Source organism: Mesocricetus auratus, unplaced genomic scaffold (genome assembly GCF_017639785.1).
Source record: "Mesocricetus auratus isolate SY011 unplaced genomic scaffold, BCM_Maur_2.0 Super-Scaffold_100676, whole genome shotgun sequence".
Taxonomy (NCBI): Eukaryota; Metazoa; Chordata; class Mammalia; order Rodentia; family Cricetidae; genus Mesocricetus; species Mesocricetus auratus.
This window is the reverse complement of record NW_024429266.1, coordinates 156,420,347-156,447,771: the sequence shown is the minus strand read 5'-3', so window position 1 is coordinate 156,447,771 and position 27,425 is coordinate 156,420,347. Positions and strand designations below refer to the sequence as shown.

The window sequence follows — 27,425 nt, the reverse complement described above, 5'->3', positions numbered from 1 at the left end:
ACAAGACTCTGCTCCCATTGCATGCATTCAGGAGACCCTTCCAGACCTCGGCAGCACTCTGTATTCTCGTGGGAACATAGATTCAGAGTGTGGGGCTCACAGCCATTCTGTGGATGAGGCTAGGTGGGGGATTTGGTGTGACGGGCCTATCTTATAAACGCCTCTAGTGAGCGACTCTTCTAGTGGGAACTCCTGATTGCTTCCTGGCTGAGAAACACTCTCTCGAAAGTCCTAACTCCTTTTCCAAACTGCACTTCACAGCTGACCTAATTCAGCAGCAGTGTCTGCGGATTATTAATGGAGTCACACAGGCTTGTGTTTCTCAGACTGCTCTCTATTTTTACATCTTCATGGGAATGGAGCTTTTCCTTGCAGAAAAGTGTGCCTGCTGCAGTGCCTGCTGTCTCGTCTCTTCTACATCAGGGTGGCAGAATAACCTGAACAGAAGTCTTTCCATGCCCTCCATCCATGTGCATCCCACCAGTGGCTTCAACCTCCTCTTTTCACCAGGTTCTTCCATTTCTCTTACTCTCCTCTCCCAGCATTTTCTGGTTCCACTATCTGCTTCACCCTTCTCCTTCCTCTCTAAGCTCCCAGCACTTCAGTATCACTTCAAACGGACTCATTTTGAACACTTCAGGGGAAGAGGCACCAGGAGTTCGGAACAAGGGATGATGTAATTTGACCAGAATTGTGGTCCACCCTGGCAATATATTTAAATTACCAGGACTTCTAAAAATAAGCTAATGCTTTTGTCCAGTTCTCAAAGATTCTAATTTTGTTGGCATCTCACAGTTTGAAAGCAAGATGTGGTAACTTATTAGATCCAGAGAATTCACTATTACATCAGTACAGATAGATAGTTGTATATGGAGAAAGTAAAAGTATCAATTCATAACTCCCAAGACCAAGCTCTTAGCACAAAGGAGATTCATTTACCTGAGAGGGACAGAGGGCAGGGATAAGGGACAAAAGCAAGAGATAGAAGAAGAATGGGAAGAGGAAGAGAGCAAGGGAAAGGGGATGGGGCATTTTTCCAGGAGGGTTGGGGGGGGGACAAAGGATGACCTCTGGATATATGGGAGACAGATGTGACACATAGGAAAACAGCAGTTCATAAAGGTACAAGGGAAATCCCTGTATAAGGATGAGGTGCCTAATTTTAATTGGACATGTTAATTAGGCAAGCCAGAGGCGGGTTTGGTTGCTGGACTTCAGTACTTTGATAGCTGGATCTTGGTAGTCAGCCTCAGGAGGAAGAAGTGACCTGTGGGGACACCAGACCTTGAGCAGAGACCCACTTCCCCTTCAGCCTGGGAGTAGGCAGCTGTAAGACAATGTTTACTGAAAACATGTTTACTGAAAACAATTCAGTGCCATAAAGCTCTTGATAGGGCTCCAATAAGGGCTCCCTCACTGAAACACCATGACTTTGATCCCCCCTATGACTAGATGCTTCTTCCTGCTCCCTGCTGTTTCTCCCGGATTCTGGTGCCGGAGGTTTAACCACCAGCCAGGAGGGTGAGAAGTCTGTAAGAGCTGTGAGAGGTGTATGAGAGCTCGGTTGGAGAATTGTGTGTGTATGGATGGCAGAAGTCTTTAAAAAGGGAAGCGTTTTTTCTTGGGGAGTTCTCCTAAGCCGACTTGGGGAGCATAAAGTTTTCTTAACGCAACCGACCGGTCTCTGTGTCATCTATCCCGACCACCTCGCTACATTCTCGGATGCAGGCTGCTCAGCAGGTGCGACAGTGACCAAATAAGGGAACAGACCTTGGTGGCTAGCTTTAGGAATGTAATCCAACTGTTTTAAGAAAGGCAGAGGAAGTGGGAAGGGTAAGGCCTGCCACATGCTTGAGTGGGCTAGTGTCCCTTCTTATGGAAATATTTATAGAGAGAACGATGGAGATATTCGGTCATAAAGGGCTTGTGCAAGCATAAGAAACACACACTTTGCAATCCCAATTCTGAGGAAGGAGAGACTGGCATATCCTGGGGCACACTAGCCAGGCAGACTAGGTAAATAAGTGGACCTCAGGTCGCGTCTCAGAAAGATATGTGGATGGTGCCTGAGGAGGAACAGCACCCACAATAATCCTCTGACCTACACACACACACATGCACACACATGTATGTGTACATGTACATACACATGAGCCTGCATTTACATGGATGGGTCAGAAACACCCGTACATATCACACACACACACACACACACACACACACACACACACACACACACACACAGAGAGAGAGACAGAGAGAGAGAGAGAGAGAGACAGAGAGAGAGAGAAAGAACAGTATTTATAAATGAATGTATATGTTATATATTAAAATACTCAGATACATCTCTTTGGTTTGGCAGCTGAAGTAAAGACCCCCTTCCCCTAGTCACAGTGAATGCACCTGGAGCCAGATCTTGAGTTCTAAAACTATTCTCCAATAAAAGGGACCAGGATTTTTGCAGAAATAACTAATTTTAGGATGAGGGAAGGAGGTACAGAAACTGAACCTGGAGCATCATGTACTGTCACAAAGTAAAGAATTTTTAAAAAAATAATACCATACAAAACCCCAGGACAATGGAATTATGTCAAAGGAGACCGAAGAGAGTTTTCCATAGTTAGAGCCCAGAAAATGTGAGCAAGAGAAGAAAATAGCACTAGGTTATGATGCAAAGTATGGAATAAATATGCCCGAGTCCATATGATGTACTAGTGACTGATGAGACAAATGGGGTTGGGTAGGCATCTCCCATGCAGAATTCCAAATGATTTACTTTTGAGGAGGTGCACACAACCCCCTAATCCTTAAGTTCAGACTGTGCTTGGTGACTTCTTCCAAAGAGTAGGACAGGACACAGCAAAAATAGTAACCTTGCATTGTGAACACCTGCTAAGTAATAACTCAGCCAGCCAGGTGTTGGGGTTAGCAGCCACATGATAAATCAGGCTGATAGCATATAGCCTCAATGTGATGTGAAGAAAAGAAAATGGCACTTTTTCTCTGTGATCCTTCTCTCAACTGTGACTCAATAATCATCATGAAACCTCAGACAAATCCCAGTTTAAGGACATCTGCAAATTCCTTCCCTAGTAGCTCTATCAAGGTTACCAAACATGAGGAAAGTCAGAAAAACTGTCACATCCTGGAGGAGCATCGAAAGACAAGATGACTAAATGTGATACAGAGTCCTGGATGGGATCCTGGAGTAGGAAAAGACACCAAACTACAGCAAGGTAAACCAAGGTATGGCATTTAATTAATAGTAATCTATCAATACTAGCATGGTATCTGTTACAAACAGTCCTGATCATATAAATTCAAGGTTAGTAGGGGAAGCTGAGTGTTGTTTAGTCTGGGGGAACCTCCACACTCCCACTTCAACTTCTCAGTATCATTTTATTTATGTATTTGTTTATTTGTTTTTCAAGATATGTTTTTCCTGTATAGCCTTGACTGCCCTGGAACTCTCTCTGTAGATCAGATTGGCCTCAAACCCAGAGATCTGCCTTCACCTGCCTCTGCCTCCTTGAGTGCTGGGATTAAAGGTGTCCACCACCACCACCTGGATCAACCTCTCAGTATCTAAAAGCATACTAAGATTTAAACATTTTATCTAAAAAACTAAAAATGTTTTATAACATTTTCTTCATCTCCATATTATTTTTCTTCTGGTTACTAGAGACTATATGTTCTTTGAAATCAGGGAAGTTGTGTTTGTGCATGCATACATGTGTGTGCCTATGTGTGTGTGTGGTGTTTCAGCATGTCCTGTGAGGCCCCATATCTAGTAGCTAGGCAACCAGTGTTTGTTAAATCTGGTGTAACAGCCTAATAATATGGACTTTTAAGTAACATATATTTCTTTTATAAAATGGAAATGGATGTAGCTAAGCAAAAAAGAAGCATATTAAAATCACTCATGTCTTCATGAGGTCTAAAAAGACCACTGGTAATGTTTTGATGTGTCTTACATATTCTTCCCTGGCCACTGTAAAATTGGAATTACATATCACTTAGTGTCTTAAATCACATTTTTACAAATAGTATGTTATGAATTTTTCCCATCCCATTAATAATTGCTTTGAAGCATAAAATGGGAGTTTTAACGGCTGGATAATGTTTAACTGTTAAGTCTGCACAAAAGCCAGGAAAGGAGAGAAGAGAGGCAGGACAAAGAATCGGGGGATGTGAGGCTCTGGTAATGCTGGATGCAAGCACAGAGGAGAAAGTAGGCATACTTTATGTTTAGGTATTATCCTATACACCAGAGCTTCTAGAAAGGTTGTTTCAATGCCTTACTTCTCTAGTGCAAGTGATCAGTGTGTGTCCCCCCCCCCCAATCCAGCAGCATCCTAAGGCCAAGCCATTTCTTTGTCTCATTAGATGAGTGACAGCAAGGGTCAGGGGTTAGTTGGCAGACACTGAATAGCTCTGTTGTGTCTTTGTAGGGCTTCGACATTATCAGCTCCAAGATACTTTCTGATCCATGTGTAGAGCACAAGGTTTCCAGGGAAGAACTAACTGGGGGTGCTGCTTGTCCCACCTGTCCTCAGCATATTTATAAAGCACAGGGTGACCCGCAGGGTATGAGGACTGTCCACAAACTACAAATCCTTCATCAATTTCCATCCCCCACAAATCAACTTCTTTAGAGCTTACCCACAGAACAAACCCAGCTTGGAATATCCTAAGTAATCATGCCCTGGTCATTAGTTAGAGTAATGGCTATATCAGGAAGCAGAAAAACAAACAAAAACCAATTGCTTGGTCCCAAACCCTTAAATACCTATCTATATGGAAGTGAAGTTGAAAGGAAACTTTTATGCGAGTGGGATGCTGTGAGTGGTTGCCTATTTTTGGCTGGTGTAACAAGGACATTTAGAAAACAATGAACGCTGACTTGGGAGGGAGGCAGTCACTCAAGTGTGGGATTAGTGCAGACTGGGGATTTGGATAGCATGTAGGCAACTGCGGGCATCTGAGACCTTTCATCAGGGCTGAATTGTAGATGTAGGAATAAAACACACAGGACAAACCAATAACTGATTCGTTTTGGTGGGGACAAGGGTGTGAAATGCTGTCCCCCGGACATGACATGATTACTGCACAGATGCGCTCACAACAGCAGTGAGTACCTGTACAAGATCAGACAGTAGATGGGGGGAAGAAATGCAACTCTGCTGAAACAAAACAAACAAGCAAAGAAAAAACCCTAAAAGCTGATAAGCTATTTTAACAAATTAATAGGATATAAAATTAACACACAAAAATCAAGTAGCCTTACTATATACTGCCACAAATACACTGAAGAGGAAATCAAGGAAACAATCCCGCTACAATAAGAAACACACAAAATAAGATTTCTAGGCATAAACCTAAGCAAGAAAATGAAAGAGCACCACAATGAGGGCGTTAGGAGACTGGAGAAAGGCACTAGAAGAGACACAAGAAGGAAGAGGAACACTTGGTGAATGGCATCGCATGAAACTGAAAAGCAAAAGACACTCAAAGAAATCAGCCCAGTGCCGGGCGGTGGTGGCGCAGGCCTTTAATCCCAGCACTCGGGAGGCAGAGGCAGAGGCAGAGGCAGGTGGATCTCTGTGAGTTAGAGGCCAGGCTGGACCGACAGCCTCCAAAAACAATACAGAGAAACCCTGTCTCATAAAACCAAAAAAAAGAAAAAAGAAAAAAGAAAGACAGAAACCAGCCCAGTAAATGGGGGAATGGTCTGGAGGTTTTTGTGTTTTTAAACTAGAGCTAGAACTGCTATGTGACACATGCGTGACCCTGGGTGTCTACCCAAAGGACTTCATATCCTACCCCACTGATACTTTCCACCCATGGTCACTGCTGCTCTTTTCGTAAGAACCAGGAAATGGAAACAACCTAGATGCCCACCAACAGATGAATGGGTATGGAACATGTGACACATATACACAATGGAATATTACTCAGCTACAAACAAAAATGAAATAATGAAAGTGGTAGGTAAATGTGTGAACCTGGAAAGGGTTATACCTAATGAAGTGACACAGGCTGGGAAACAGGAACGTCACATACTCTCGCTCACGTTGGTCATAGCTTCAAAATCATTTGTTACGTTGGAGGAGAAAAGCTTTTATTAAAGATGTCTTCATCCTGAGTGAGTTTCCGTCCCTGAACCACATACTGGCACAGTAGAATCAGAAGTTGGTTTAGTATGTTGCTAACTGAAAGCCATTTCACGTAACTGCAGTACTTGATGGTCTGTGAGATCTGGAAGTCTGGGTCCAGACTCTGGCACCATGATTTCCCAGCTGTGGGCCAATGATGAATCTCAGGATATTTCTGAATTACAGTTTTTTCTTCTATGAGATGGAAGAGACTAATAATAAATTCCTATCCTATGACCCCACCACCACCACTCCAACTGGCAGTGGTATGTGATTTCACTATGTTGAGAGATGCCTTAGGAACTGAGAAATGGGTCATTTAATCATGGATTGTGTTAATAGTGTCAACTTGACAAGATCTGGATTCAACTAGGAGACAAACTTCTGGGTGTGTCTGAGGCAGTTTCTAGGCTGATTAACTGAGGTGAGAAGAAGCCACATTAAGTTTGGGTGGTGCCATTCCTTGGGCTGCAGAACCAGACTGAAGAAAAAGGAGAAAGTGGTGTGCATCTTGGTCAGTTCCTGACTGTAAACATTGGCGTGCATCATCTCTGGTCACTTCCTGACTGTGAACATTGGCGTGCATCATCTCTGGTCACTTCCTGACTGTGAACACAGTGGTGTCCAGCTACCTCACACGCCTGCCATCATGCTGGACTATATCTCCTTGCTCTGAGGATAAAACCGAAACAACAACAACAACAAAACACTTTCTTCCCTAGTTGATTTTGTGGGCTATTGAGCACAACAATGAATTAAAGTAACTAATACAAGTTGCTTTAATCAACTTTACTCACCTTAAGTCAGAATAATGCTGTTCCTAGAAGAAAGGGAAAAGTTTTCCTCTGTACTCTTTTCCATACTAGGTTCCCAAGGAATTCTCTGCTCACAAAGAGAAGGATTTTCAACTTGCCCGAAGCAGGTGTTGGTTAAGTAGCTGTTGTTTGTGGGTCCACATGTCAAATTCCAGGCCAGCACAGCGAGCCGTGCCTGAGTCAGTGCTCAGGTGCCTAGGCACTGGGGAGGGAAATCTCTGCATAAATAACCATGAGCTCCACACCAAGAAAGTAGCATTGCCTGAACCCCAGCCCACAGCCCTATCATGAAGCAGGGACCACAGGTTCCTACAGCCAGGACTGGCAGCACACTGTGCCTACAAGTCCCCCATTACGGAGTCCTATTTAAATCTTAGGATTTGTAAGTTCCTGCCCTTTCTCTCCCACTGTGAAGTAAGGTCCTTGAACAGAGGCATGTGACCTGATCATTAGCAATGAGGCATGTAGCAGATACACGTAGAAACCTGGGCATGGAGTTAGAAAGCCGGTTCTGATTTCATCTGCAAAACTCACCAGCTTTGCAACAGGCAACAGGCTCCTAAGGTTGAGAATTCCTTTTTTACCATGGGTTAATGAGAATTACCACGGCCTTTAGGTGGACAGTTTGCACTACCTTAAACTTACCTAGTGTTTACACTAAATGCTGGGCTGTGTGAGCTTAGTGCTTTGCCTGTATTCCCTACCAAAAGTGTTATAGCCTGGCAAGGTACGTATCATCACACCTGCATTGCAGAGGGCATCTTTTGATGTTCTACACAAGTGTGTATTGAAATGTTGCAGGTGTCATGATACCCATGGGAACCCTTGCTTGTTTTCTCTTCTTGTCTATCTAAACTCACTCCCTGCTAAGGTCATCTGACTTCATGACCTTAAATACCAACAAGATGCCAATGATGTTTAATGCAACCGTTTCTTTTTTTAAAGATAAGGTCTCATGTGGCCTAGGCTGGCTACATGAAAGTGAAGATGACCTCAACTTTTTCATCTTCCTACTTCCTCTATAAACGCAGCGCTGGCATTACAGGCATGTATCACTCTTGCCTGGTTTATGTGGTGCTGAGGGTCACACCCAGGGCTTCATAAATGATGGGCAAGTACTCTACCAATGGAGCTATGTCCCCAACAACTTTACTCTCTGGAGCCCAGGCTCTCCTCTGTTTCAGACAGTCATGTTTAACTGCCCCCTCCTTTAACACCTATATCTGGTCAGCCATCTGAGCACGCCCTAAGCCAAACCTCTGGAATTTCTCCCCAGTGTACCCTGTCCTAGTTTTCTATGCGGTGTGTGTGAACTCTGATCTTTGAATTGCTCAGGTCAGAAGTCTTGGAGTTCTCCCTGCATCTGCTTGGTGTGATCCATAACCATGGAAAAGTCCTCTTAGCCACACCCTGGAGGTGCTTCCGTGTGGCTATCTGCAGCTATCTCCACTGTATACCAATACATCTCCCAGGACTTCTACAGGAGCCTCCTAACCGGGCTCCCTGCTTCTGGCTTTTGTTGTCTGTTCTCACAACAGACAGCCAGAGCATTGGGAAGACTGTTGGATGATGCCCCCAGACACTCCTGGATGTCCCTCTCATCATAGTGAAGTCTGTGATCTACTGGATCACGCGGTCCTTCTGGGCTCCTCTCCTATCAAATCTCACCCTCCTCGACTCTTCTCCAGACATCCATCTTTCATCCTGGCTCTTTGCTCCACCTCACCAGATGTGGAACTTCTTTCTGCTTTGAAGTTTCAGCTCCTGGGTACCCTCAGGGTTCATGTCTCACTTCCTGCTGTCTGAGTTTAAATATCTTCAGTGAGCTCGTATGAGGTTCATGCTCCAGTGCCAGGAAAAGAGGAGAGTCACAGGATTCTGGGAGGTTGGAGAGATTGAGAGGAGCAGAGGGCAGATAAACTTGCTTTATTTGTCAGCACATAGGTGTTGTGGAATATTCCTTTAACTAGGCAAAGATGTGTTTCACTTGTTTATGCTACATTTATTTAACGATGTAAAGATGTGTTGCCTTGCCTACCTAAGGCACCTGATTGGTCTAATAAAAAGCAGAATGGCCAATAGCTAGGCAGTAAAGGGATAGGCAGGGCTGGTGGGCAGAGGAAATAAGTAGAAGGATAGAGAAAGAGAGAATTGGGGAGAAAGAGACGGAGAAACCCAGGGCCAGTGAGCTACCAGCCAACCAGACATGGAGTACAAAATACAGAATGAAAGAAAGGTAAGAAGCCCCAAGGCAAAACATAAATGAAAAGGGTTAATATAAGTTAAAGGGAAAAAAGCACCAGAAATGGGCATAAGCTAAGGCTAAGCGTTCAAAGCTAATAAGTCTCCATGTATTGATCTGGAAGCTGGTTGGTGGCCCAAACGAAAGCCTGTTACACACAGGCCACTAGGCAGGCAGCTACTACTTTGGCATATACTTGGGTACATGCCAGCACATATGGGCTGCACACGCAAGATGAACACACAGATGAGCACACAGGCTGTACAGTGTATGTGCACAGGCCTATAGACATGCATGTGCGCGCACACACCCCTACACGTACACCTACACCTGTGTGGGCACACAGGTATACACTATGCACATATAAAATAAATATAAGATAAAATGCAACACACAACACCTCTGTTCCTCTCATCCCCCTGACTTTTCTCTCCTCAGTATGTATCACTGCCTAAACCATTACAGGTGTGACTTACCTAATATCCCGTGCAGGTGACCTTCAAGAGGCTTCGAGTCTGTTGTATTCACAGCTCCAATGTCATGAGGTCCAGTACAGTGCCTGACAGACAGTAGGTGCTCTACGAAAGATTTGGGAATTAATGAATAAGGACCCGTAGCCTCAAAGAGATAGAGAAATTGCCCTGGCTTCAAGAGGTCAAGTTATGCAGGCTTACTGACAGTCTGAGGTTAATATCTGTGAGATGGAGAAAGAGGGGCTCGGACACTGCTCTGAGCCACTTATTTCTGAAAGGGCCTGAAGTGCTGTTCTTGCCAGAAACAAAAACAAAACAAAGCAAAGAAACCTAGTTTCTCAGAACTCTCCGGGAGATGCCCCAGCACATGAAGCCAGAGCAGAAGGAGCTGACGCGGCTGCCTCCTGGAGTTCTGAGGATAACCCAAATTCATAGCCCTTGACACTGCCTGTCAGATTCCACTGCCTTCGTAGCTAAATTTGTATTATCTTAGCATAATTAGCCCACATTTTGTCATTCCACAGCTGCTAAGTATGCAGTGGCCATGTCGTGTTATGGCTCCTCTCGGAAGCAGATGACATATCATAAAATATTTATTATTAAAAAAACCAACAAGTGCAGGCTTTCTTAATTATTACCCCTGGCTGCTTCCCCCTGGAAGTCCCAGAGAGCAGGCTGCTTGAATGTGCCCGCCCATTTCCTTTGGGTCTTTGTCTTCTCATGCATTTGGGTGCCTTTTGTGACTTCCTTCAAAATCTCCACCCTGCTGGGCTGGCTGCTTACCTGTTTGTTTTGCCCACTCTGTAGTGCCTTTTGTTCAAGCGTTTACATTTTTTCATAGGCTGCTCCGGATGAGTAATACTGCCCCAAAAGCTGTAGCTTTACAAACTATTATTGCTCATTAGCTCTCCTGGCTAGAATTAGTAGGAAACTATACACTGGGGTTTTTGCTGGTTTGTGTGTTAATATGAAAACATAATTTCTTTCCCTGAGACTCCCAGAGTGTATCCTTGGGAGTGGGGCAAGTGGTCTTGGGGCACAAGTTAATAACTTCGTGTCATTGCTAAAGACGACCTGCTTGTTGCTTAAGAAAATTGCTGCTTAGTTCTTGGGTGAGTAAGTCAGTTGGAAAGTGAACCACCCTGTGGCTCTTATGGCCTTGGAAGCTCTCGGAAGGAAATAAACCTAGCAGGTGGCACTCCTCTGACTCCAGCTGTCTTTTTCTGTTTCCTCTTTCTTTGTTTGCTTGTTCCTCCCAATTCCTCATAGATGAATATGAGGAACACCCTTAATGAATTGGCAATAACAATGTCCAGGTGTCACGGTTCCAACAATGGTTCCAGGGGGAGGATAGAAAGTCTAAACCATGGGAAGTCCATCAGAGAGTTAACTAGATAGCCATGATGCAACAGAAACGCAATAATCGTGGGCTCTCTCTACACTCCTGGGTCTACGTGTTCAGAGAAACCGGGGAAGTTAGAAGCTTTTTCTTCCTCTTCCACTTCATTTCTCTCTGACAGACTCTTGCTACATAGCCTGGGCTGGCCTCAGACTCATGATCCTCCAGACCACATGCGTGTGTCACCATGCCTGTGCAGCAGCTGAGGACTCCATCTTAAGTCTCAACCTAGTCCTGTGAGCCACATGAGGCTGTTAAAACAATACCAGGAATTCAGGAGTAACCAGGATGTTCTCACACATCTGCAAAAGCGCATGTCGGCAAGAATAAATTGTAGCCTTTGCTCTTAAAAGCTCTCCCCCCCCTTTAAGTTGAGCCTCTCTTTCAAGGGAATTGAGGACAGCTGCAGCTTAATTAAAAAATTTGGCTAATGACAACCCAATAGAGTTCAGGATGTCTCTCGGTATTTTCTAACTCCATAACACCAGAGGTTTGAAAATATTCGTTTGTTCTTTGTAACTTTTTAATTATTTCTTTTATTTGGGGGATTGTAATAAAGTCACATCATTTCCCCCTTCCCTTTCTTTCTTTGCTTATTTGACCTAGGTCCTCTACTTTATCCCCAAGCCCTGCTCTTCTGTCTTCTGCTTGATTCATGTTATTTTCTAGTTGAGCTATTGATTTTTTAAGGTCTATCTTAATTTCAACTTGCAGTCTCTTCAGTGTTTCTACCTCTTTATTAAATTCCATTATCAAGTCCTAGATTGTCTTGGTCATTTCCACTAGTCTCCTGTTTGTGTTTTGTTGGGCCTCATTCAGGTGTTAATTTTCCTTGGTTCCATTGAGATGTTTCTTTGTGCCTTCTTTAAATTCCTTTGATTCTTTGATGTTTATGATTGTTCTTTTAAATTCTCTGGTTCCTTTGGGTAATTCTCATTGGTAAACATTTCTAAGGACTGGTAGGTTCTGGAGAGAAGATGTTGGCTTGATCTTTCATTCTGTTGTTACATTTGTAATGAGATCTGGGCATGTGAACCTCTCTTAGTTCTAAGTCTGATAGGGACAGCAGGTTGGGCAGAAGAAAGGATGATCGAGCAGGTGGGACCTAGGGTTTGGAAATGGCTTTGGTGGAATGAAGTCAGGTAGACGAAGACTACGCCAGTATCCAGGATGTTCCTTCAGATTCAAGCCTGGAATATGCTGGTAGAGCTAGCTGGGTAAGAAGGCTGGATGTGTTGTGGGAGGGCCCTGTGGGTTAGGGGTAGATAGGGCAGGTCCTGGCAAAGGCTTAGAGGTTGTTTGCAGATGAGGCAGGGGCGGCTAGACCAGGCTGGGGCACTGGATGTGAGACCCAAGCTAGATCTGGTGTGTTGGGAATGGTGCATGGACAGGGAGGGCCAGGGAGACTTACCAGGTTAGACCCTGGACAAGGATGTGGGAGATCTAGATGCATGGGGAGGTTTGGTGCAACACAGAAGAGACCTATAGGGGGTGACTGTTATCATCCAGGCAAACTCAAACCTGGCCCTGCACCCTTGGGGACCTGGCAGAGTGGTCACCTCTGCATGCATGGCAGGCAGTTCCCTGACTCTGTATGCAGGTGCTAAGTCCTTTAAGAGACAAGTTCCACCCACACCTGCTGTCTTTCTGCTGTCTCTCTGAGGAGACACCTCTCTCTCTCTCTCTCTCTCTCTCTCTCTCTCTCTCTCTCTCTCTCTCTCCCTCTCTCCCTCTCCCTCTCTCTCTCTCTCTCTCTCTCTCTCTCTCTCTCTCTCTGTCTCTGTCTCTCTCTGTCTCTCCTCTCTTCTCTTTCCCTTCACTCCCCTCCCTTCACCCAATAAACTTCCATGTAAGTTCTGCCTGATGGCACATTTGTCCTCCACTATGGGATCCACCAAGGTTCCCCCCATGCTGCATATCGTAGCATTGGTGCTGCAACTGCTCAGCTGGACAGCTGTTGTTATAGGGACCACCATTAGCCACAGAGCCAGGGGCACAAAGACTGTCAGACATGCCCAGGTGGTAAGGAACAACAACTCCCCAGAGATATTCACACCCCCTCAGACTCATAAGGGAGACTCACAAAACAGATTTTAATATAGCAAGTTTATTATTGATTGTCTCTTAAATGTTAAGGTGATACCATGATGATGGAAAGGAAACAGGTGCCTTAAGGTTTGTTTCAGGGAGGAATTAGAAAGTTTAATTGGTAATCCCCCCCTCTCTGTAACTTGAACATTAACTAATAAAATTCTGATAAGCTATTAACCCACATTCTAGCATAGTGCTAAACACTCCACTCCACCACTCTATTAGCATAACCACAAGTTCAGGATTTCAAATTCCCCTTGGTTGCTTCTTAATGTGTCTAAAACTTATCTCTTTTATAAACTTAAGAGTTCTTGTGAGTGACAGGGAGTCAAACTGGAGTCCGCTGTGAATGCACCTTCAGCATTCTGGTAAAATGCCTAGTCATCCCAGGGCCTTATGTAATCTATGTGCAGGTGTGGCGTGACTGCATAAGCCCACACACACAGGAGCTGAGAGATCTTTAAAAGCAGACGCTCCTACCCCACTCCCTCTCTTGAAGCATTTCTTCCAGACAGGCCTGCTCGCACACCCTCTTCCTTCCCCACTCTTTACTAATAAAACTCTTTTTTCTTTCTTTCTTTCTGTTTTTTGTTTTGTTTTGTTTTTTTTTTAAGAGAGGATTTCTCTGTGTAGCTTTGTAGACCAGGCTGGCCTCAAACTCACAGAGATCCACCTGTCTCTTCCTCCCCAGTGCTGGGATTAAAGTTATGAACCACCACCACCCAGGTAATAAAACTCTTAGAGTAGCTTTTGTTGTATATCTTGTGGTTCACTCTTACACACAGTAAATAACAGTGGCAGAAAAGGAGGGTCTTGGAAGAATCCTAGAGGTAGGTTTCAGTTAATACTGGGGAGAAAGTTTAGATGCTAACCTTCAGAGGGGTTCACAGTAGAAGGAGGTGGGAGATCTGCCTGGGTGCATAAGGGACCTTTGGGTAGTGGCAGGTAGGGCTGCTTTTCTAATTTCCTTTGTACTCTCCTAATGAGGAAGGGGAAGTTATGTTTTAATCCCCACTTCACAGATGCCAAGTATAAGAGATTGGACACAGCTTTATCTTCTGCTCTCTCTCTAGCTTAGACACCCAAATGCACTCAGGCACTAAGTGACAGGTAGTAACTCACTGTAAAGACTTCTGCATGCCAATGTAATGGCCAAAACCAGTGTGACTTGTTATATGCTTGGGTTTGTGTCCTGTGCCATGTAAACAAATAAACCTGAGGCAGGAAAACAATAACAGAACCCAAGAGGATACAAAGTCCCTTGAACTCACCTCCATATGGCCTTAGAGCTAACTACTCTGAAATTTTTTTAATTTATCATTCCTCTGCATTTCACAAAACATTATTCTCTTGTGTAAATGTAAACAGTGTATCCATTTTTATTGCCTTTAATCTATATAATAGTATGCTGTAAATACTTCTGTGAATTATATTTTTCATTACTGCAACACATCCCCATTACAACCAGTGCAGGTGACCCAAAAACATTGCAACTCATAAAAGGCAAGGCCATGACTGCTTTTTCCTAGGTAAATGAAATGATGATCACCAGTCTATAAGTGAGTTGGCTAAAAGCCTGAGGTGGGAATACATGGTTCCAAGCCACCCTGGCCATTAGCACTGCTGATGGCTGCTGTCTGCACATGTTGACTATCAGAGGGACAGTTCTAAAACCTATGCCAGCTGGACTGGATTGTCACAAGCATTTTCTGAGGCCACTGTGAGTTAGGCTGCTTTGAGCATCTAGTTTGTGTTAGACTTATGAGCACAGGCCTTTTCTATTCCAAATGCATTTCTTTCCTTCCATATCTGTACATTCCCTGTTTTTCTCTGGACTTGCATAGCTAGAGATAGATTGATATTGGAGTGTGTGTGTGTGTGTGTGTGTGTGTGTGTGTGTGTGTGCGCGCGCGCGCGCGTGCGCACACATGCATGAGTATTTGGTTGTGTATACATGTGAGTGCATGGGTGTGGAGGCCGGAGGTTAATGTCAGGTGTTTTCTTCAGTTGTGTCTCACCTTAATTTTTGAAGCATAGTGTCTGTCTCACTGAACCTAGAGTTGACCATTTCAGCTAGACTGTGGGTCAGTAGGCCCAGAGAGCTGCCTTTTTCTTCCTTCTCAGCACTAGGGGTACACATGAAAGTGTACCATGGCCTTTTCCCCCATGGATTCTGAGGGATCAAACTCTGATCTTTGCTTTTGCACAGCAAGCATTTTACCCACTGAGCCATCTTCCCTGCCCAACAATAATCTTTTTAAAGGCCTGACTTTCAGCCTCATAGATCATTTCTAGTTTTTTGCTATAGTTGTTTTTGTTTTGTTTTTATTTCACTTAAAATGTCCTTTTTGTCTGTGATGTTCTGTTTTGCTTGTATGTTTGCTATTCCTTCCATTATTTGCTTGGTTCCTAGATCTCCAAGAATCTCTCCTTTGGTTCCATGGACCCAAACGTCATGAACTTCCTGCAAGCACTAGTTTTGATCTCATCTTGACTCCTTAAACCTGTCAGTGTAGCTTGGGAATGCTGCTGTAATGACAGCTCCAATTTCTCCTTTGATTAAAACAGCAAAGGTTTCTGTGCACAAGTTCCCAGTTGATGCCACCGATAGTGAGTGGGTCATGGACCACACTTCCTGAAACACCCCTTTAGTTCATATTATCCTCTTTGCTAACTGGTACTTTAATGTAGGCAACCTTGATCTGTGAAATAACTATCCTTCAACACCAAAGTCACTAGTCCTTTTGTCATCTTTCTGGGCACCTCTGAAGGCTTGTTTTTATTCAGCTTCCTTTCTAGGCGGGGAGTTTTCTTACCAAGGCACCATTGGGAATCTGGCTCTGGATAGTGACCTTGCATGGTCTTATTTAACTGCCAGAACCACATAGAAAGGCCTTTCAGGGAGCCCATCTACTATGCCATTCCAGCAGGCCTCACACTCTTCCTTAAGTTCCCCTCCTTAAAAGTGCCCAACAGATTGAAATTCTATCATATAGGCTAACCACAGATGCTACACCAACCTCCTACTTCAGAGAACTTCTTTCCATAGGAGTTACTAGCAGGGCATGTCAGAGTGAGACCTGCCCTACCACTTTGCAGGCAAGAACTGGACAGCCTACTGGTAAAGCTTCATGCAATAAGGACAGTGATGATTACAAGCAGACTCTCATCCCACCAAGTCAGACTGCTACAGTTCCCATGATCCCAGGTTATAAGGCTCTTCGTGAACAAAAGGCTGAAACTCTTATGCGGCAGCAGAGAGTTAAGTGAATATGCCTTCTAAAACTAGTCTCAAAAGATGATGTACACCAGATAGGGAAGTGAGAGCAATTCACCCCTGGGCAGGGTGATCACAAGAAGTAGGCTTGGGAGTTCAATTATTATTTTCATGTTTTCTGTAGCCAACTCAACCTCTAAGCACCTGTATCTGGGACAGATTGAATACTCTCACCAGGCAGGCTCCTAAAAGCTAGAGTCTTATGAACTAGTTCTGGGCTGTTCGTCACCAGGATTAGAGGACAGGGACTAAATGCCTCCACCCAGCACCATGGCAGCAAGTGTGTGGGTAGCAAGTGAGAATGGTGTGTTAACCACTGGAAGCCAGATCCTAGAGGAAGCACATGACATTAGCATCTTGGGATGGATGTTAAATATTTACTCAATGGATACCAAGGCATATGCTGGCTCTTGTATCTTTGAGTCTAGAACCCAAACTATACCTATTAAACCACCATATTAATTTTCATATTGATTTTTGTAACAACCACCAATTACCTAAGGAATTTTGAGTGGGCCTTCATTGATTGCAGAAACAAAAGGATGAAATTGGCTCAGAAACATATTTCAAAATGAGTCTTTTCTCAAACAGCTGTTTTCTGCTTTCAAATAAAGGAGATGTTGTGGAATATTTAACTATGCAAAGATGTGTTGCATTTGTTTAACTATGTAAAGATGTGTTGCACTTAATTATATAAGGCATTTGATTGGTCAAATAAAAAGCTGAACAACCAATAGAGAGAGGGAGGAGGTATAGGCAGAACTTCTGGGCAGGGAGAGTAAGTAAGAGAAGGAATTTAGGCTGGGAGTGGGCTGGAGGGAAGAAGAAAGAGAAAGAGATACCAGGAAGACATCAGGGGCCACACAGCCAGACATTGAAGAAGCCGGAAAGTCGGGCATACAGAATGAAAGAAAGATAAAGTGCCCCGAGGTAAAATGCAGAAGAATAGAAATAGGTTAAAAGTTAAAAGAGCTAGTGGAACAAGCCTAAGCTAAGGCCGAGCAATCACAACTAATTATAAGTCTCTGTGTCTTTATTTCGGAGCTGGTTGGTGGCCCAAGGAAAATCCCAACTACAAAGGTGCCTGGGGATTCCTCTTCAACACAGAAGGGAAATCATAGAGTGTGGGTTGGCATGATTCCTGAATGATGCTATAACCATTCATGCTTCTAATGAAAAAAAATCTCAATGCTTACCCTCTTTGGCACTGTTTTTGATTCACAGGATGGAGATTTTACAATAGCTTGGAACACTCAGACAATCCCTTAGACAGGACTGAGGAGTATTTTTTTTTTGTTTCTTTGATGCAAATGCTGTATGTTTCCAATGGGATAGTCCACTCCCCATTCTGACCTTAACTTTTCAGAAATGCTTTTTTTTTTCCCCCAAAGACACATTAACAGTATTGTGGTGACCCCCTCATAATGCTGGGATGGATTTAAGAGTAGATTTTTATAGATGATTTCCATCCATGCAAACTGTACTGACTCAAAATAGCAATAGTAATACATTATTCCTCTCTGTTAAAAGGGATTAAGAGGGGACCACGTGTGCAGTTCTCATTTGCATTCTTGTGCAGTTGCAGTGTGGTGGGAAAGAACACTGCTATCTGAAGGCTGGACTGCCATGGAAAGATCTGTTTACAAAATCACACATTTACTCACCTAGCAACATGGAGCCAGTTCTCAGCTGGGGGCTCCACATCTTTTCACAGAACTGCTTGGATGTCACATCTTCTCATGTGGAAGGAAGGTAGATCCTCTAGAACCTACCTGGATCTACCAGAAAGGTAAATGTTTGCAGGGATTTTTATGGTCTAGTTTCAAGGTCACTTCTTTTTTTAAACTTTTATTTATTTTATGTGCATTTGCGTTTTGCCTAGGTGTGTGTATTTGTGTGAGAGTGTGATATCCCCTAGAACTGGAATTACAGACAGTTGTGAGCTACCATCTGGGTGCTGGGAACTGAACCCAGGTCCTCTGGAAGAGCAGCCAGTGCTCTTAACCTCAAAGCCATCTCTCCAGACCCTCAAGGTCACTCCTGCTTTCATCATATTCTATTGGCTGAGGCAATTAAAGTTCAGTCAGGAGAGAGACTATCTCTCTTTCTGATGAAGTAACAGTGCTCTATGTGGAGTCCATGGGATGGGATGTATTTCAGCATAGCCAGTTGTGGGAAGCAGAGTCTGATATAGAGGCTGGTGGAAATTCAGAGGTCATTGTTAGGAGCTAGGTTTCCTAGACTTCTGAGGGTCTGAATATATAAAGGCATACAGTTGTCCCTTGAAGAAGGATCCAGGGCAGCAGATGTCAGTTGTAAATGAAATATTCAAAAGTGAGCAACATGGAGAACCTGACTTTGGAGCTGTCTCCTGTGTGAAACAGGCAAAGTACTGATATTTGTGATTGGATAGTGCTTAATGCTTCTCTGCATGAGAAACTTCTAACTTCAAGAAACTGATTCTTTGAGCCTCCACAGATAGTTTAGTGATTTATTAGGCTTGGAGGGGAAGGTGAGTGGAAATATAGAGCCAAACGGGAAAAGGGAAGATTTAAAACAACAGATGTGAGCCTGTGCAGCTGAGCCAAGTGGGGGAACACATGTCCTTCATGCTGGGAAGAAGGGGTACTGGAAATGCAGTTTCACAGTTGTCACCAGGCAGTTGTGGAAGGTAGATGGGCATAGAAATTTCAGTTTCACGAACCGGGATTCTTTGGTGCTCTAGATGGTTTTGAACAAATAAGGGGTTCCCTATAAGCCAATTCTTTCCATTAAACTCACATTCATCTCTGTAATAGGACTACTAGGGTACTGGGATTCAGGAACCCAAAAATGATGTAGCTGAAAGTGAAGTCACTAGAAGAGTATAGTGGTTTATGCCTGGAATCCCAGTATTTGGGAGGTGGAGTCAGGAGGATCAGAAGTTCAAGGTCATCCATGTTGCAGAATATTCTTCTACACCGTATGAATATATTTCACTGTGATTAGTTTAATAAAAAGCTAAATGGCCAATAGTTGGGCAGGACTTTTGGAGCAGAGAGAATTCTGGGAAGAAGAAGGGCAGAGTCTCAAGGAGACATCAGGACTCACAGGAAGCAACATGGGCAGTACACAGTAAAGGTAATAAAGCCATGAGGCGGAAAGAAAATTAAGGAATGGGTTAATTTAAGTTATAAGAGCTAGTTAAAAACAAACCTAATCTATCAACTGAACTTTTGTAATCAATAATAAATGTCTGTGTCATTGTTGGGAAGCCTGTGGTCACGACAAAAAGCTCTGGCAATACATCCTTAACTGCATACAAGTTTGATGCATGAGGCGCTCTCTCTCTAAAAAAATAAAATAGAGCTGCAATGTCTGAAGTCACCTGGGTCAGTGTTCAAACCCTCCCCTAAGACATCGTCACAAGGGGATCAGAACAAATCACTCCCAGCTCTGTCCCCAGTCAAATGAGGTAATGCACTTCCAAGCTTCCTCTACTAAGACGCCAAGTCCTCAGCAGCATTTTAAATACAAAACCTGATGCTGTAGATTCAATTCCCAGTCATATGGCTTCCTATAGTTTGGCATCCGGGCAAAATCAGAGCTTTGCAAAAGTTTCTGAAACAGAATAATAAGGGGAGCTGCTTAAAATAGAGGGCCGCCAGTGGATCCGGAGCACAAGACTCTGTTTAAGACAATTAAAGTGCCTTTGCCTTTGTCGAGGAAACTGGGGCATCTACCTGGCTGCTCCACTACTGTTTGACACAGCTGAACATCAGGGAAGAAGATAAGTGGTGAAGGAATCAAGTAAAACTCTGCTGACATAGTAATCCTTTCTAAAGCACCCGGTTTGGGTTGGGCTTTAGCTCCTCTTTGCAGCTGTTTAAGGTGAAGTTGGAAACTGAGGCACTCATCCACATCCCCCTTATTTCATTTTCCTTTTTGTGGAGGCTTTGATTCTCCCCGTCTTTGTTATGAAAAGGGAAAAATTTCAGCAGGGTTCACCTGCCACTGGAGGTTAATTTACTGTCACTTTTCTCAACCTGTAGGGTCGTACTTGACTCTAGAGTATGAGGTGGAGGTTCTAATGACAGTAACTGGATACTGAAAGTCTGCAGTAACCCTCATATGCCCCCACTTCTGAGTTTGTCCCTGCCCCCACTCCTTAGACATGTCCTGTATACTCATCTGTCAGGCTGTGTGGTTGGTTGGGGTTTTCTTTTCTTTTTTTCATGCATTCTCTCATTTAATTGGCATAACAACCCTTGAAGTTTTGCTATTTCTAGCTCTGAGAAAATATAAACCCAGATTTTAATCTATGTAAGATTCTGGGCCCATTCTGATGGCTGAATAGAATTCCCAGTTGCAAGTTCTTTTCTTTTAATATGAAGCAGGCTTCACCATGTTCTCACCTCACTAGCCCTTTAGTTAACTTTTGCTCCCATAACTCAAGAAGTACCACTTTTCAAGAGGCAGTATATAAAAAGGACCAAAGTAAGTAATGACTGTTCTATAATTTTCTCTTTCGTTTTTGAAAAAAATTCAGGAAATTTTAGTTGAGCAGAAAACTGAGCAGAAATGCCCTGTCCACCTCTTCCCACTTGTTCCTCCTCTTAGTAATGGATGTGCCCATGTGCTTGTGGCTGGTGAGCCGGTACTGATGCATGACTATCAACTTGTGTCCTTATTTTACATAGAGGTTCGGTGCTGTGTTCTTCCTTGGATTCATGAATCCACAATTAAAGCATAATATAGACTATTTCCATCACCCTAAAAATACCCTGTCCTCATCTCAGCATTCCTGGCCCCACTCCAGAAAGAACTAGCAACTTCTGATATCTCTACTACTTCTGATACCTCTGCTGCCTGCAGCCTTGCCTGGCCTGGAACCTCTTGTCATTCACAGTAAGCTGACAGGCTGGAGGCGTGTTGGAGGGTGGATGGGGACAGACGCGCAGATCAAGCACAAAGGCAGTCTGCTGGCAACCTCCTCTTCTTCAGAGGAGGCCACTCTTTGTCTTTTCTGCCTTCCCACTGCTTAGATGGGCACCACTCCCCCTATGGAGGGTAATCTGCTCCAGCCAAAATCTACTGACCTCAATGCTAATTTCATTTAAGTAGTGCCTGACTAAACAGAATAATGATTAAGTATCTGGGCTTCATGCCTATTCAGGCTAACCCGTAGAGTTAACCATTGCTCTTAATAACATGAACTTAAACACGTCCCATTTTTTTGGGGTGGGCCTTGATAGCTCACTTATTTTCTATTTTGTCCAAGAACATGTTGCATTGTGTGAACCTACCATAGTTTCTGTATGCATTCATTTATTGAAGGACATCCCTGTTCCCTTCAGTTTTTGACAGTTGAATACTGGACATGGAAGTACTTTATAAATGTTCATGTCTAGGTTTTGTTCTGCAATGAGTTTTGAAGTCATGTGAGTAGAAACTTAGGGTTGTGAGTACTGGAATGTTTGCTAAGACCATGTAAAGTTTTTAAAAAATGGCAGAATGTCATCTCATGTGCTGGTGACCTCCAGCATTCCTATCCCTATGGCAATGACAGGGTCCCCTAATGTGCCCATCAGCTATGGTGACTGATGTCAGTGCTTTCTGTCACTCTTTTCATACTGTGGTTGCATCTCATGGCTGCTTTAAATTACAAATCCTTAATCATGTCTGGTGTTGACTTTCTAATTTGTTTATTCACTATTTGTGTATACTATTTAGTGAGAGGATCTTGTTAACTGTTTCACCCATTTTTAAACTGGGTTGTTTATTTTCTTAATGAGCTTGTGAGTTATTTGCATAATACAAATACAAGACATATATCAGGTATATATTATGCTAGTGTTGTCTCCCAAATACTTGCCTAGCATGTGAGTCCCAAGCTTCAGTCTTCAGTACTGAAAAAACTTTATTTTACCAAATGTTTACATAGTAAACTAGTAATAAAAACATTTGCCAAATTCTTTTCTTTATTAATTTATTTTTTTAATTCCAATCCCAGTTCCCTCTCCCTCCTTTCCTCCTGCTTCCCCACTTCCCTCCTCCTCCCATCTGCTCCACAGAGAGGGTAAGGCCCCGCCTACTAAGTCTGTCCCCCCATCTCATTGAAGCAGGACCAAAACGCCTCTCTACTCCCCACACCCCTGTGTTTGGCTGGGCAAGGTATCTCTCCATATAGAGTGGGCTCTACTAAGTTAGTTTGTGCATTAGTGTTTGATCTTGACCCCACTGCTAGTGGACTCATATATTGTTCCAATCACACCATTGTCACCTATATTAAGGGAATCTTGTTTGGTCTTAGGCAGGTTCCCCTTGTCAGACCCGAGTCAGCTATCTCTCACGAACTCTGGTCAGCTGATTCTATGGGTTTCCCCATCATGGTCTTGACCATTTGTTCATATTATCACTCCAGAAGCTTGGCCCATTGGTGAGTTTTGAATTTCTGCATCTACTTCCATCTGTTTCTGGAAGAGGGTTCAAGCTTCTCTGGGATTATGGATTGTAGGCTAGGTATCTTTTTTTTTTGCTTTATGTCTGGTATTCACATATGAGTGAGTATATACTATATTTGTCTTTCTGGTTTTGGTTTACCTCACTTAGGATTTTTTTCTAGTTCTGTTCATTTGCCTGTGAATTTTAGAATGTCATTGTTTCTTACTGCTGAGTAGTACTCCATTGTGTAAATATATACCACATTTTCTTTATCCATTCTTCAGTTGAGGGGCATCTAGACTGTTTCCAGGATCTGGCTATACAATTGAGCAAATGTCCTTGTGAATGTGCCTCCTTTGGGTATATGCCCAACAGTAGAATTACAGGATCTTGAGGTAGGTTGATCCCTAATTTTCTGAGAAATTGCCATACTAATTCCTACAGTGACATGCCAGATTCTTAAATCCTGCATTCAAACCCATTGCTTCATCCATATAAACTGATATTGGTCTTCCAAGAATATGTCTACCTACAACCTACCCTCACTCCACAATTACCAAAGAATTCACAATATGGAACCTAGGCTACAAACTACTGAATAAATTGACCTTTGACCATGGTTCATGCAGGTAGACATCAAACTTGCTTCCGGCTCTCTCTAAACAAATGTAAGAGACTCCCAGTTCTCAGTTACTGTCACTCCTTTTTCAATGATGTGGGTCCTTCTAGTTCACGATGTGGACTAGAACCTCTATGGAAGAGGTTATCTTAGGAATGCTTAGATGTTCTGACATTCCCCTATGCCTTTGTATTGTTCCATCTAGGTTAGATGAGAGTGCAGTGACAGTACTAAAAAAGTTCTAAAGTTATTTGTCACGCTCTATATGTTCCATGCCTACCAATAGTATCTCCAATAGTGAAAGCTGGTGTGCTTTGGGCCATCTGAAACATTGCTGCTTTCTATGTCAGGAGAAATAGAAATGTGGCAATGGGCCACACTTTCTAAAGTGTTCAATCCTCTCACCTCCAACTCTCATGACAAAGGAAATGAAAATGGCAACTTAATTCATGCCATAGTTCAGAGTGGCCCTTTCTACCCACAACAAGGATAGCCCAGGTGTCACAGCACTGTGATATTTAAGAACCACCAAGACAGTGGTTCTCACTCAACCTATAGGTCATGACCCCCAAGGAGGGGTCACCTCAGACCATCAGAAAACACAGACAACTATATTATGATTCATAACAGTAGCAAAATTATAGTTATGAAGTAGCAATGAAACTAATTTTATGGTTGGGGTCAGCACAGCCTAAAGAAATGTATTGTAGGGTTGCAGCATTAGGAAGGTTGAGAACAACTGTACTAAGACAATTTCAATAACCCCAGCTGAGTGCCACTTCATAAGAGTGGAGATGGGAAGCCCTGGAGGAACTTGCTTCTCAGACAGACACCACCAAGCAAAGAAAATGTGAAGGTTTTTTTGTTTTTTGTTTTTTTTTCTTGAGACAAAGTTTCTCTGTGTAGCCTTGGCTGTCCTGAAACTCACTCTGCAGATCACGCTGGCCTCAAACTCAGAGATCCACCTACCTCTGCCTCCCTAGTGCTGAGATTAAAGGCATGTGCCTGGCATGAAGTCTGTTTTGTTTTGCTTAAACCTCAGTGAAGTGAGTCCGTGAAATCAGATCTGTTCCCTTTAATAAAGACAGCCCACAATGTTAGAGATTTCTCATAAAAATGCTTTTATAGCCCTTCCCCCCTCTCTACTGGTCATGTTACCAGCCTGAGAGGTGTATAAGGGCAAATACTGCTTTTTCATTTCTTACATGAAGAAACCAAGGTTTCCTTCCAGTGTCTAGGAGACTTATACCGAGCTACGTGGTCAGTGAGTGGCTCTAACAACTCCTGATGCTCAGATTGTCTATGTTGCTAAATGTGCCTTTGATTGACAGGATGCATTAAGACTACAGCTTGAGAATTCAAATACTTTGCTGACAGGCCAAGACCATGGATTCTAAGGAACTTTGACAACAAGGTAAAGAATAAGGTGGAAATGAAAGTGTTGCCCACAGTGGGATCTTTGATCTAAATGCATGCAAATCTCCCGGGTGTTACTCTTTTAAAATCCAGACCTTTTGGCTCAGAATTTCAAGGCTCAGCATCCTGCAGTTTAACAAAGTCCTTCATTTGAATGGATGATGTCAAGGACAGCAAGCCTTCACAATTCTGCAGCAACCTTTTATCTGCTTAGGACTTGCTGGGAATGCCATAGTTTTCTAACATGGCTTTGAAAATATTACTATAGAATCCTACAACTATGCAGGAAGTCACGTTGGATTCCTGAGACAGTAAGGTCAAACTTTCAGACAGCTGCTTCTGCTCTTGTCTTGTCTTCCCACTGGCTGGCTGTACTGAGACCTCTGAATTTAGCAAAGGTGTTACAAGCTCCTATCTGGGAAAAATAAAAGATTAAAACCAAACAGATGCCAGAGCCAGGCAACTTAACCCAGGTTAGGTAATGCCTATTTACAGTCCTACAAAGGGCACCAACAGATTGCTTTGGTAGGATGCTGTTGACTTCCTGGCTTAGATCTCAATAATGTATCACCTACAACTGTCTCTCTTTTCTCGCTTTGGTGTCAGAAGAAGCATCCAAGTTCTCTCCTATCATAAACTCAGTGTGAGGACATGAAGAATAAGGGATGTGATGTATTGGCTGTTTTTGTTCGAGATTATGCAGTGTCAAAAGTTGGGAGTCGGCTTGGTCAGGGAGAGGCTGAACAGCCTGCCCAGACCCTCCCTTTGCCTTTCTTCTGAGATAACATTGGGATTCACATTTTGCCCCTACTCTAGCCAGACTTCGAGCTCTTGTCCCTTCCTACCTTAGCCTCAACGTTTTGCAGGCTATGGATAATCTTTCTGTGATTTGATAGATGTGGGTTAGCGGGGGATAATAACTGCAGGGATGCTAGACGAGCCGAGCAGAGGCAGTGGAAGGGGGAGACAACTGGAGACTTTAAAGGGTATGAGATGCTATGATGACTGGCGGGTCTGGAGAGGCAAGAGAGGAGGAAGTGTCACACCTAGAAAGAGCTTGACACCTAGACGCAGATCTAACCCAGGAGCGAGCCTGATGCTGTGACAGACAAGAGTCCTGGGACTAGCTGCTCAGAAACAGTAGGAGCTAAAGGAGCCATTGTCCAGAGGGAGCCAGGAAAGCAGGGGAAGTCGGAGTCCAGCAGGGGCAGAGAGCATACAGGAGACAAAGCCACAGCTGCTTGAATAGGAGAGAGAGAGGAGCAAACGCCATCCCCAGGTTCTTTCCTCCCTGTGCCTCTTTTCACCATCACCTCCCATTGACTGAACTTAGCTAGAACCAGTTCATGAAGGAGCTGGGAATTGTAGCATTCAGTGATAGAGAGCAGAATGGGAAGAAATTATTTATGGATCTGAGAGCAGTCAGCAGTCAAATCGCAAATGGAAATGACTTCTAAGTGACATCATAATACTTACAGAGGAGCCAGAAATCTGGAAATATGATATACATAAGCATGGTTTGCCGATATAACATAATACTGCATATATGTCTGGTGCCATTAAATATGTTCAGTACCTTACCCCTGTGTAGTAGTTCAGTGCCCTGTGGGGATGCTGTGATAATTGTACATGAGTGGATTCCATCAGTCCTTGCACAGGCACCTGAATACTGTTGCTTTTACTATGATTTGAGACTCTGCTTTAACATTACATACTGATGGGAATATCCTTCTGTATGCTGTTAACATGTGTGTCTCTTATTGGTTGATTAAAAAAACACTGTCCAGTAGCCAGGCAGGAAGTATAGGCAGGACTACCAGTCAAGGAGAATTCTGGGGAGAGGATGCAGAGAGAAGCCGCCAGAGAGATGCCATGTAGCTACCAGGAAGATAGGATGCTGGGCATTATCTGGTGAGCCAAAACCACATGGCAATATTCAGATTAATAGAAATAGGTTAATAATTAAGGGAGAGCTATCCATAAGAAGCCTGAGCCATAGGTCAAACAGTTTACAATTAATATAAGCCGCTGTGTATTTATTTGGGATTAAAGAACTGCAGGACCATGTGGGACAGAAACTCTGTCTACAGCATACTGTGTGTGTGTGTGTGTGTGTGTGTGTCTGTGTATGTATGTCTGTGTGTATATGTCTATATGTGTGTCTCTCTGTGCACGTGCTTGTTTGTGTGTCTATGTGTGTATTTGTGTGTCTATGTATATATGTCTGTGTGTATGTCTCTGTGTCTCTGTATGTATTTCTGTCTGTGTGTTTCTGTGTGTCTGTGCCTGGTGTATATGTTTGTATGTGTGTCTCTGTGTATGTGTGCGCTGGGCTAAAGAGATAGCTCAGTGGTTAAGAGACTGATTATTCTTCCAGAAGACCCAAGTTCAATTTGCACCACCCACACTCTGCCTTACAGCCATCTGTAGCTGTAGTTCCTGGGAATCTGGCACCTTCTTCTGGATTTTGCAGGCCCCAGTCATGCATAATAGTGCACAAACATACAGACAGGCA

At 43.4% G+C, this 27,425-nt stretch overlaps 1 long non-coding RNA gene across 2 annotated transcripts in view; it reads left to right on the top strand.

Annotated features, from left to right (window-relative positions):
• The first annotated feature begins 9,120 nt into the window (after window positions 1–9,120).
• The window catches only part of LOC121136924, a 30,663-nt gene continuing 12,358 nt past the window's right edge, over window positions 9,121–27,425 (top strand). Inside the window, exon 1 of one of the 2 annotated variants that reach the window (XR_005874109.1) lies at window positions 9,121–9,206. This is a non-coding gene — a long non-coding RNA (uncharacterized LOC121136924). Of the gene's footprint in view, window positions 9,207–24,820; window positions 24,909–27,425 lie in introns of those variants that run through there. The other variant, XR_005874108.1, reaches the window with a different exon arrangement.